This window comes from Cibotium barometz, chromosome 49, assembly GCF_041138505.1.
Source record: "Cibotium barometz isolate CiBa-2024 chromosome 49, ASM4113850v1, whole genome shotgun sequence".
Taxonomy (NCBI): domain Eukaryota; kingdom Viridiplantae; phylum Streptophyta; class Polypodiopsida; order Cyatheales; family Cibotiaceae; genus Cibotium; species Cibotium barometz.
In genome coordinates this window covers 41,211,194-41,223,831 of record NC_141094.1, presented here as the reverse complement: position 1 = coordinate 41,223,831, position 12,638 = coordinate 41,211,194, and positions in this window count along the sequence as shown.

Genomic DNA, 12,638 nt, shown 5'->3' with positions numbered 1-12,638 from the left:
GAATGACGAACACTTTGTAGCACCGCCATGCCAGCTCTCCTCTCTCTTCGACCTCCAATGTCGGAAAGCGCCCTGCAGGTTGGCCATGTTGGGCAGATCAATCAAAGCATTAAGCACACATGCCTGTGATGAAGGCGTGAGGTCTTTGAAATAGGAATGGAAGATTGCATGGGCACGACGATGTGCCCCTGACTTTGATAGTTCTTTCCTATCCACACGAAGGGTGCCCAAAGGAGGGGGAGTGGGTTCTTGTAGAAGAGAGGACTCAAGAAGGGCGGGTTCATGTGGATTATCTAAACTAAGGGGTAGTGGAGGGGAAGAGGGCGTAGGGAGAGGAAGTGGAAGAGGAGGAGCAAGGCTTGGATCATCGCCAAACGGAAGGTGTTGCTCGTTGACGTGCTCTCCACTCTCTCTTTCTCTCACGAGCTACCCTTCTCCTCTCCTCCTCTTGAACTTGGTGGATGGGGGGGAGTCTAGTCCTATCACGTTTCCGACTCCTACGACTTTGAGAACCCATTCTCAAGGAAGCTAAGAGAGAAAATATTATAAAGGCTCAATGATGGGATAGTACTAGAGATAAGTGTGGGATAGTACTAGAGATGTGTGATTATATAGAAAAAATAGGTTATCCACTTCAAATCTCATTGGATTTCCTATCTAAGATTGATTGGATAACTAAGATAAACATAAAGATAATTAAAGATAAACTATTATCCACTTAAAAATCAATATTATTTATAATATTTATTAACAAGTCTAAATATTTATCATTACTAGATATATAAATATATCTTTAAAGATATCTTTTATTTTATAATTATATAACTGCTTTTTTTAAATAAAGTATTTTTTTCAAATTTTATTCAAAGGTTTATTCTACATAATTTTTTTTAAGAAATATTAAATTAATTTTTTTTAAATTAATAATATGATCTTTAATAATATTTTTATTGATCTAATCCCAAAATATAATCCTTTAAAATTAGTGATTTTAAATTCTTTTATTTAATAAGTTATATATATTTTATTATTTAAATTTTTATATTCTATTTCTCTAAATTACTAAATTAACTTTTCCAAAAATATGTTTTTGAAAAAAGAGGGGAGGTGGGAAGGAGATGCCACGTGTCACAAGCGTGTATGACACATGGCATTCTCTTGACATGTGGCACTATTATGGTTGATGTGGCAATTCCATGATGTGGCATGCCATGTCACCATGTGCGAGGTGGCATGCAAAGGTGGCAAGATGATGTGGCATTAATGATGACTAGGATGATGAGGTGGGGAGTCAACTAAGTTGACCATGTTGACATGGAGGGTGGAGGTGGCAAGCTGAGGTGGCAAGCTGCTTATGTGGATCCTCTCGATGCTCATGTGGACATAAAGTGGCATGCATATATAAGATTTGTGCCTACCCAAGCCTCACACATGGAATGAAACCTAAGCTGTGAAGTTTACCAAGCCTAGATTTCCAAACCTAACTAGGATTGGTTTTAGACTTGAAAAGGGGAGAGTGGACACAATATGGGAATTTTCACTTGGGAGGATTGAAAATGGACCTTCCCAAAGCCAAATTTTTTTTAATAAATTCATGGCAACAAGAGTATTGATCCCTTGAGTTTTTAGATTGAAAGATTCAATATTTAATTTTCTAGAATTAAATTACTATTGATTTAATGGGCCTCTAACAGTCATAATAAATTTTCCAAAGTAAATCTACAAAAATCCAACCGTTAGATTTGTAATTTTACCTTATACCCACATTATACTAATCTTTCCCAATCTAATCATCACTAGATCCATACAGTTTGAGCATTTTAAATGGTAGATGTGGTGGGAAGATAAAATAGTATGTTTTTTAACAATTCTAATACCTTTTAAATAATATAGAAAATAGTAGAACACATCAAAAATTACTCGATAAATCAAGTTAAGCTCTATGTTATTTGTATTTGTGATATGCAAAGTGGGAACATCATATGAGTAATAATGTAAAAGTTATAGGCAATTTACTCACATTCACAATACCTGTCTAAACCTAGGACAGGGCCTGTATACAAACTTGGTTCCCAAAGAAAAGGGGATTTGTAATTATTGGATATTCGATCAGATTATAGTTTTAGGTGCCCAACTTTGCATATGATGTTTCGTTAGAAGACCTTGAAGTGAAACTCCTTGGCTAACTATGAGAGATTGGCTATTCTTCTTGAAAAAATGCCTGTTTTCCAGCTAAAGCCAAGGGCGCCCACTACATGAAACTAGATAACCTCATCTTGCAACCACCCTCCCTATAGCTTCAGATTGCAAATCGGAGTTGGTTTGATACTCTAACCATCCCGTACAAATTGGTTACCCTTGATTTAGTGTAATTTCTGGTGATTTTATACTGATAAATTTGTTGTAATCATCTATTAAACACCAGATTGAGTTGTAAAAGGGTAGACACTGCCCTTGAATCTTGAAATTGGATCAAGAGGTAAGACCCCCTTCACATCACCATGAGTTTAGCACAGGAAATAGCCAAATTTAATGGGGAACAGTTTTATACATGGCAGACAAAAACCATGTATTTGCTGATGAGGAAAAATCTGTGGGGATTAGTTGAAGGGAGAGATGAATGCCCAGAGAGAGGGAAAAATGAGTGGAAGAGCAGGAATGAAAAAGCATTGGGACTTATTGCACTCAGTTTAAATGATGAAATCATTCATCACATCACAGGGATACAGTGGGCAAAAGATGCATGGGATGAACTCAATAAATTATTTGGTACACAAGCAAAAAATTCAAAGATAAATCTGTTAATGCAATTCTACAAATTGGACATGAAGGAAAGTGAACCTTTAATCACACACTTGAACAAATATAAAAGCATTAAGCAACAGCTGGCAGCTATTGGCAAAAAGGTAGAAGATGATGAAGCATTAGCTGTACTTCTGAAGAGTGTGGACAAAGGAGATTATGAAAACATTGTAGCAACACTAAAGAATGTACCTGAATTGAAGATACACGAGACTCGAAGCAGCTCTACTAGAGCAAGAGAGCAGAGCCAAAGAGAAGAAAGGGCTCGACTCAACAGCACGAGAAGAAAAAGCATTATTCACCCGAGGAGGATTCTCTCGAGGACGAGGACGAGGAAGAGGCAAAGTAGGAGGGAGGACCTTCACTTGCCACAAATGTGGAAAGCCAGGACACATGGCAAGAGACTGCTACAGCAAACTCAGTGAAGAAGGAATGACATCGGCAAACTTCATGGAGGCTCCAAAGGAAGTGGAGTCGGATCATCTTTCTGAGAGAGAGAGAGAGAGACCCCACAACCCAATGTAACTTGCCCCAACAAAGTAAAACCAACTCTGAGCCACCGGCCGATGATGTAGGCCACGTGGTAGATGTATGTGTGAGCACTTTAGTCATGGTCGCGGGCACTTATAGTAGCCTTGGACACATAGAGAGAGAGAGTGTCAAGGACTATGGAGTTTAGGGACTTGAGGCACTGGTCGCGGACTATTAAGTAAGAGGGAAACTTGGTATAGGGTCCAGGTGTGCTAGGATTATTCACTTGATGGGAGGTGTTGAAATATACAAGTGAATAGGGTGTGTGCAAGCAGGAACAAGCCCTTGGTTAGAGGCTGTAAAAGAGAACCCCTCAGGTATTGTAGCACCCTTGTCAGGGTGGTTGCAAGATCAGGGTGCCCAGTTTTGTCCACTCAGGCACCCTGTAAACACTAAAAAAACAGGCATTTGTTTACCTTTAGTGGCTAATCTCTCCTAGTAAATGAAGGAATTTCGTTTCAAGTTCTTTTGTTGGAACATCATATTCAAAGTTGGAAATATAGTTGCATAATTTGATTAAGCATTAGATGGTCAAAAGTCCTCATTTTCTTAGGTACAAGGTCAATGTATACACCCTGTCCCAAATTTGAACTGATTCCATAAAATGCTAATATCTTTTACATATAAACTCATATGAGATTCCCACTTTGTACCTTAGATCTTCACATAATATGGAGCTTAACTTGATTTTTCAAGAAAATTTTAAGATATTTGTCTATTTTCTTTAAATATTTCAAGGTCTCTAAAGTGTTATAATATACGCCTGTTTTTGTACCCACAATAGCTACCACTTAAAATCCTCAATCTTGTAGATCAAAAGAGTGGGTAGATACTAAGACATTAGTAGAATGTGGTGGTTAGTAAAAATTGCAAATCCAATGGTTGGATTTTTAATGATCTCTTTTTCAAAATTCTTCCAGACTATCAGAAGGCCTGCAAATATTAATAATCTAATTAGTAAAATTACATTTTTGATGTGAATCATCTAAAACCTATAGGGACTAGTGTACTTGTAATGGTGCATCTATGGAAAAATAAATTGGATCACTCTAAGTATGGAAAGATCATTTGTTTATTATTTCATCATATTTTTTATTAATTTTGATTAATTAGACTAATTTATATTAATTTAAGTTATATTAGGTTAATTTAAGGGCAAGTGTATTTTTTATTATTTGCTTGATCTAATTTTAAGTACCTTGCCCCCCAAAATTTTCTCTCCAAGCTATGTCCCAGTTCTGCATAAACTGGACAAAACTGGATACCCTGATCTTGCAACAGCCCGTCACTAGAGCTTGCACCACTCGGGATGATGGTGCTCCAAGAGTGTTCGGTGTCTAAGGCTCACGTCGGTGGATGTAGAGGCTCTCCAAGGTGGTAGTGGAAGTGATGATGATGCAAACTCTGGTGACATGGGTGTTGCGGTACCTAAATGGTACTACACTACTCCCAACACAGCCCTCTCTACTCTTCATCTACCAACTCAAGTACCACAACACCCTTGTCACTAGAACCTACATCACCTCATCTTTCACTACCACTACCACCTCATAGTGCCTTTGCATCCACCGACGCGAGCCTTTAACACCGACCACCTCTTGGAGTTCTTAGCCTTCGTCATCATCGACCCTGCTTCTTCTTTGCTATGATGTTTTTCTTTGATCTCTCGTACATTTGGTCCTTTTATCCTTTTGCCCTCAATGGTATCAAAGCTATCAAAAGCACATAGCATGGATCGTTTACCCGCACTCTCGAAGGACCAATTCTTCTCACCAGAAGTTGATTCTCCAAACTCTGATCTTGACCACACAAGGAATGGGACTTCTTACTTAGTGGACTTAATTGCCATCACGATCGCCCTCTCTGACTTTACACATTAGCGTTTAGTATTGACCACACTTGGGGACAACAACCCACTGTGCTACAACACAATACTTCAGCATTTTACAACTGACTACACTTTGGGACGACAGCCTCTCTACCACATAGATCACATCAGTGTTACATATCTGTTCATGGGACATCAACCCTCTCTACCGCATAGATCAGCGTTACATATCTATTCATGGGACAACAACACTCTTTGCTACTACAGTAGAGCATATCAATGTTTTATCTTCAGCTCATGGGGGGACATCAGCCCTCTCTACTACATAGAGGACTTTAGCATTTTTCCTCAGCTCACACCATCGAGACATCATCCACTCTCTACTACATCACACCATGGGGACAACAACCCTCTATGCTCTTCACCACCCCCCCTCAGGTATGCAACACCCTTGTCACCAGAGCCTGCACTCTTCAGGTATGCAACACCCTTGACACTAGAGCCTACACTCTTCAGGTATGCAACACCCTTGACACTAGAGCCTGCACCCTTCAGGTCTTGTAGCAACCTTGTTACCAGAGCTTGCACCACTACACCACTTGGAATGGCAGCCCTCTCTTCTCTTCATCTACCGCCTCACACGTATCGTAGCACCCTTGTCTCACCAAAGCCTGTATCACCTTATCTTCTGTTGCCACTACCACCTCGGAGTGCCTCTGCATCCACCAATGTGACTTTGACACCGACCACCTCTCAGAGTGATGCTTTGTTGTTTGAGATGATCCCAAGCTCGTAAACTGGCTGCAAATATGTTCTCATCACCAGCCCACAGAAAGTTGTGGATCAATCATTAAATGTGCCCAATGCAGGCTCATGAGGAAGGCCCAACAAGAAGTGACATACCACATGATGGCAAGAAGAACCTTGTTTGCCACCACTTCCTGGCCGGCTAAGGAAAGCCTTGTTGAACTCCAGTATAGTGTCTTCTTCCGATTGCTTAGAAGAAGAGGGGCTAACTACTACTCTAGGGAGAAACTGATGCCCACCTGGCAGCATAGGAGAACTGATGCCCTATGTAGTAGGCCATTCTAAGTCAAAGTGTCCCAAGCATGTCAGTAGTGAGTGAACCATAGAGTTGGAGGTGGTAATCCCTATAGCTACTCTCGAGTTATCACATGATTGGAAGTTGTGGTGGATTATCCCATATGCAAAAACATGGAAAGTCGAAGAGCCATATATAGGGTGTTGTGGCACCTTGTCATAGATATCTCCTCTGTCGAGTTTTGTGCACATCAAGGAGACATCAAGGAGATGGGAGCCCAGACACCAATGTTGCTCAGTGCCCTAGGGTGGTGTGCGTGCTATTGCTACGTGACTTTGACATGGTATTAGAGCTCAGCCTGTGTGGTCCTCAGTGATCCTAACCTCTGTTCGATCAAGGTGCTTGAATTGAAGAGGGGTGTTGGGAGTGGCAATTCTTGTAGCTACTATTGGGTTATCGCATGACTAGAAGTTGTGGTGGATTATCCCATATGCAAGAGCAGGGAAGCTGAAGAGCCATATATAGGGTGTGGTGGCACCTTGTCATAGATATCTCCTCTGGCCGATTTTTTGGGGGGAGCAACGGCTGGGAGATGGGAGCCAACCACCGACGTTGCTCAGTGCCCTAGGGTGGTGTGGGTGCTACTGATGCATGACTTTGACACATAGGGCACACTCTAGCTAGTAGCACACCAGTTCTAAATTCCATAGTCACTAGGTTTGAAGCTCAATAGAGTAGGGTCTCAACCTTGGGCAAGGTCAAAAAGGTAAGCAGGAGGGAGTCTCGCCCGCTATCCATATTGGTGTGCTTCAAAGTTCACCAACTAGTCCTATGAGGGGAGAATACTATGTGGTAGTAGTTCTTGGGCTTTAGTCGAGGTGGTAATTCTAATTTTTTTAAGGTTGGGGGGTATCTAAATGATTACCTGGTCACACTCTCTTTTAGATTGTGGTGATACCAAGGATGTCATTTTTGAACAAGTGGCTCAAAGGGCTAAGTTGGAAGCTGTCTCAGTTGATAGAAAAGTCTTAGGATTTATGTCAAACATGACTCACAATGTCAAGCACTTAGTTAAGAATCCACTGTTAAACATCAAGAAAAATAAATTCACTAGAGATTACATTTTTTTGCAAGCCGTGGCTTGAACATCGACTCAAGAGGTTCAAAGAAGTATCTCTCACACTACTCAGGTTGGTAATGGTAGCACGTCGAGGATTGTGAATTGTCATCTACTAATGTGGTGTGTGAAACAAAGATTGACCCATCACACACACAAACAAAATATGGGACATAAGGCACGAAAGAGAAGGTTGGCGGCAAGTAGAGGAGTGCAAAATTCTAGGGCATGTGTGTAAACTTTGGTGCTGATCCGGTATGATTTTTACATGGTCATGCATACCTGTGTGTGAGCAGTCGGGGACTTTGCCCAACTAGGTTCTTGCGAATTTGCAGGAACCATCTGATTTGGGTTTTTTTTTAAATTTCCCAGAGCGTCGCTTATATGACGCCTATATAAGTGACGTCGCGTAAGCAATGCACTATAGTATGCAGTCGTTTTACTGTCGGCGTGTGAACGATGCTAAATTAATCATCATGTAAACGATGTTCAAAGGGATGGATATTTGCGTCAAAACATAATTTTTTTCAAACACATCGCTTACGTGACGTTTGTCATCATTTAACCAACACTAAGGGGGGGTTTGGTCTATGTGTATATGTGCTTCCGAATGTTAATGCGGGCCCCAGTTTAGAGATGAGTTCTCCAAGTCTCTCTGCTATCCTCTAGTTTCAACTCACTAAAATTCACAACCCCAGAACCTTCCACGTCCCTTTGCTAACCTTCAATCGGCCTCCTACTCACAGTTGTCTGATTGTTTTGGCTGGACCAAACCCGGCTGACAGAAGAAGACTAAATTGACTCGGAAATCCTCCATAGTTATATAAAATTCCTCTAGTGTGCTGACACCTCCTAGCCCTCGAACACTCCAAGTTTCTTCAAGTTTCAGCTCCTTACAATCCCAGCCTCACGGTCCTGCTGAGAGTAGCTGGCGGTCTTACCTAAACCTATAAGTTTCCCCTTTGACCCAAGAGACCAAAATCACTCATGAACACCCATGACTGACTCCTTTTGGGCCTCAACTAACCCAAGCTAGCTGCCTTCTAACTTGACACAGTCCTTATCTGACACGTAGACCACTAACAGTACCCAACCTGTCAGACTGACTTCTAACTAGCTCACAATTATAGGCTTCAAAAATGTTCAATAAACAAAGAGCTATATCCAAGCAATGTCATGCTGACCTATCCTGACTCACAGTTGTCCCTAGATACCCCTATCAAAACTTGCTCACGCAAACACAAGCTAACTGACATAACTTAGATTCAATCAAAGTCAGCTCTTCACTTACAATTGTCTTCCCTCAACAAAAACTCTATCTAAACAACACTGATAGAACCAAAACAAAAGAACTCATCAAACCCACACAACCAAGCCCTTTGTGCATAAACAAACTGAACCAAAACTCAAAATCCTTGAGATTTGGGAAATGAACAAACAAAAGACAACACTAAAAAACCAAGGGATTTTTGCACAGTTATCCCCAACAAGAATCATGTATTCTTAACTTCACAAAGATCAACAGCAATAACAAAAGCTGCAGCTATACTCTGCAGACTACCACCAACAGATATTGCCAAGGGTTGTTGAGAAACGCTTAAGTCAGTCTAAGTTCCAATAATGTTGCTATTGAGAGGTCCTAGCGAACCCACTTCCTACAAGACCCTCTACCAACAGTGCAATCCCTGCTCTGGGCAAACCCGATCTCCTCAAAACAAAATGATATAAAAGTCACCAAACACTTTATGTCCACCAAGATGAAAAACTTTTATATCATTTGCAATGTACATCTTCACATCTCGTTTGCCTCTAACAAATGGCCACCGTTTCCTAACATGCATTGTGGCTAAGTTTCCACCATCAAACACATCATTTACATACATCTTTCTATGCCATATATCCTCTGTGACACAGGGATATTCCAAGAACCTGCATAGTATAGCCAAACACAAAAGCATGAAGAGAGAAACATCATTAACTGGTATCCCTTGTACTTTTCAACATTTGGAACCTTGATTGGGCCCTCCTCACATAGACTTGTATATCTGCATCCATTTGTATCATGGGCTCATTGAAGCCCCAATCAAAGGCATCTTCATGCACCTCTATACCTCTAGCCACTTTTGTGTTCACACATGTCCATTGATGACATTCTCTTGATAAGAAGAGAGCTCCTTAATACCCATCGAGTAGTGATCCTCCTCAACTTAGCACACCAAGTGCATGAAATCAGCCCAAGAATCCTCCTCACGCCCCATGTCACCATCATGGTGTTCTTCAACAACCTGCAAGCTCATCTCTGGCAATTCCTTCATAACAAGAATTTCTTTCTTTTCTTCATCATGCATGACATCCTCGAGGGGGTCCATAATAACCCACTCGTGTCTGCTAAGCATGCCAAAAGATATGTTCTCCAACCCTAAACCAGACTCTCCTATCCCTCCAGCTCTCAAAACAAGACAAGCTTCTTTACCATCACAAGAGATAACAACATTAGACCTATCACCAAACTCTATCCTTGAAGTGTAGCCATTCTCATCATTAGCAAAATAGGCAATGTCACACATAGCTGCATGCAAAATAGGCAATGTCACACATAGCCTCCATAGGAAGATAAAGGCCCTTTCGTGTCCACTGACACCTCGTAGCCCCTAAACACTTCAAAACTCTCCAAGATTCAACTCCTTACACCCCCAGCTAATAGTAGAGATGACAGTCCTCTGACTCTGGAACACCACTCCCTTCAACTCTGCCTGACTACTAAACAACTTCCAGTTAGACCTAAACCCAAAAGTTTCCCCTTCTACCCAAGAGATCAAAACCACTCTTGAACACCAACAACTAACTCCTATTGGGACTCAGCTGACCTAGGCTAACTACCTTCTAACCTGACATAATCCTTATCTGTGAGACCTAGACCACTAACATTACCCAACCTGTCAGATTCACTTCTAGTTGTCTCCCAACTGTCAGCCTTGACTTCAAAAGTGTTCAACAAACAAGTAGCTATACCCCAGCAATGTGTCAGGCAGCTGACCTATCCTGGCTCACAGCTATCAGAACCTGCTGACTCAAACACAAGCTGACTGACACAGTTCAAAATCAACCAAAGTAAGCTCTTTACTCACAATTGTTTTTCCTCAACAAAGACTCTATCTAAATGATGCAGATAAAACCAAAGCAAGAGATTTCATCAAACCAACACTATCAGGCCTTCTATAAATAAACAAACTGAGCCAAACTCAATACCACTGAGATTTGGGGATTGAACAAACAAAAGAGAACACTATAAACCAAGAGATTTCCACACAAATATCCCCAACAAGCCTATCATGTATTCTCAACTTCACAAAGATCAACAACAGGGTGATTGCAAGATCAGGGTGCCCAGTTTTGTCCACTCAGGCACCCTGTAAACAGTAAAAAAACAGGCATTTGTTTACCTTTAGTGGCTAATCTCTCCTAGTAAATGAAGGAATTTCGTTTCAAGTTCTTTTGTTGGAACATCATATTCAAAGTTGAAAATATAGTTGCATAATTTGATTAAGCATTAGATAGTCAAAAGTCCTCATTTTCTTAGGTACAAAGTCAATGTATATACCCTGTCGTCCCAAGTTTGAGCTGATTCCATAAAATGCTAATATCTTTTACATATAAACTCATATGAGATTCCCACTTTGTACCTTAGATCTTCACATAATATGGAGCTTAACTTGATTTTTTGAGAAAATTTTAAGATATTTGTCTATTTTCTTTAAATATTTCAAGGTCTTTAAAGTGTTATAATATACGCCACTTTCTGTACCCACAATAGGTACCACTTAAAGTCCTCAATCTTGTAGATCAAAAGAGTGGGTAGATACTGAGACATTAGTAGAATGTGGTGGTTAGTGAAAATTGCAAATCCAATGGTTGGATTTTTAATGATCTCTTTTTCAAAATTCTTCCAGACTATCAGAAGGCCTGTAAATATTAATAATCTAATTAGTAAAATTACATTTTTGATGTGAATCATCTAAAACCTATAGGGACTAGTGTACTTGTAATGGTGCATCTATGGAAAAATAAATTGGATCACTGTAAGTATGGAAAGATCATTTGTTTATCATTTCATCATATTTTTAATTAATTTTGATTAATTAGACTAATTTATATTAATTTAAGTTATACTGGGTTAATTTAAGGGCAAGCATATTTTCTATTATTTGCTTGATCTCATTTTAAGTACCTTACCCCCTAAAATTTGCTCTCCAAGCATTGTCCCAGTCCAGCAAAAACTGGATAAAACTGGACACCCTGATCTTGCAACAACCCAACAACAACATAAGTTGCAGCTATACTCTGCTAACTACCACCAACAAATATTACAAAGGATTGTTGAAAAAAGCTTGAGCGAGTCCAAGTTCCAACATTGTTGCTATTCAGAGGTCCTAGGGAACCCACTTACTACAAGACCTTCTACCAACCGTGCAACCCTTGCTCTCAACAAACCTAATCTCCTCAAAACAAAATCTGTGTTCTCGCCTTCTAAAAAACAAACAGATTCCAAAATAGCAAGCTATCACCAAAGCTGTTTTACCACACAAGCACGTCTGTCTGCACGATTCTCCTTCACAACTCTCCTCTTTGCAATCCACACACACACACACACACACACACACACACACACACACACACCAAAAACCACTTCTCCTCCACAACCATGCAAAATCTTGACTTTCACAGCTTCCTGCACTATGCGTTGTTTCCCCCATTCCTTCTGTACATGTGCAAGTACTCTCTCGTCAGTTCACTAGAGTCACAATGGCTAGTTTTCATTGTTTTTGAAAATGACCATGCAACAATCCCTAGTTTCTAAGGTTTCCAACCATTTTCCATGTTTTATATCTTATTCCTGGTGTCTTGGGTAGGCATATTTTTTGGACATATTTCCTCAGCACGAAAAATCCTATCGACGTCCAGGCTAAGACATTCAAAGATAGCTTTTCTCTAAGTTGTTCCTTGTGTGTGTGTGTGTGTGTGTGTGCGTGTGTGTGTGTGTGTGTGTGTGTGTGTGTGTGAGAGAGAGAGAGAGAGAGAGAGAGAGAGAGAGAGATCAGAAAAACATTTTAAAAAAACCATAGGTACACACAATCTTTCTTTTCAAGTTACACATTTGGTTGTTGTATTCATTATTTTCAATTTTTACCTTTGCAATTGACCTTTCCCTTTAGGTTAAATCAAGTATGGTTCTAGTTGCACTGCAATTGAGTTACCAAGCTATAATCATGTAGTTCTCCACATTTCAAGTCCATGCACCATTAGAAATTAACCTAATT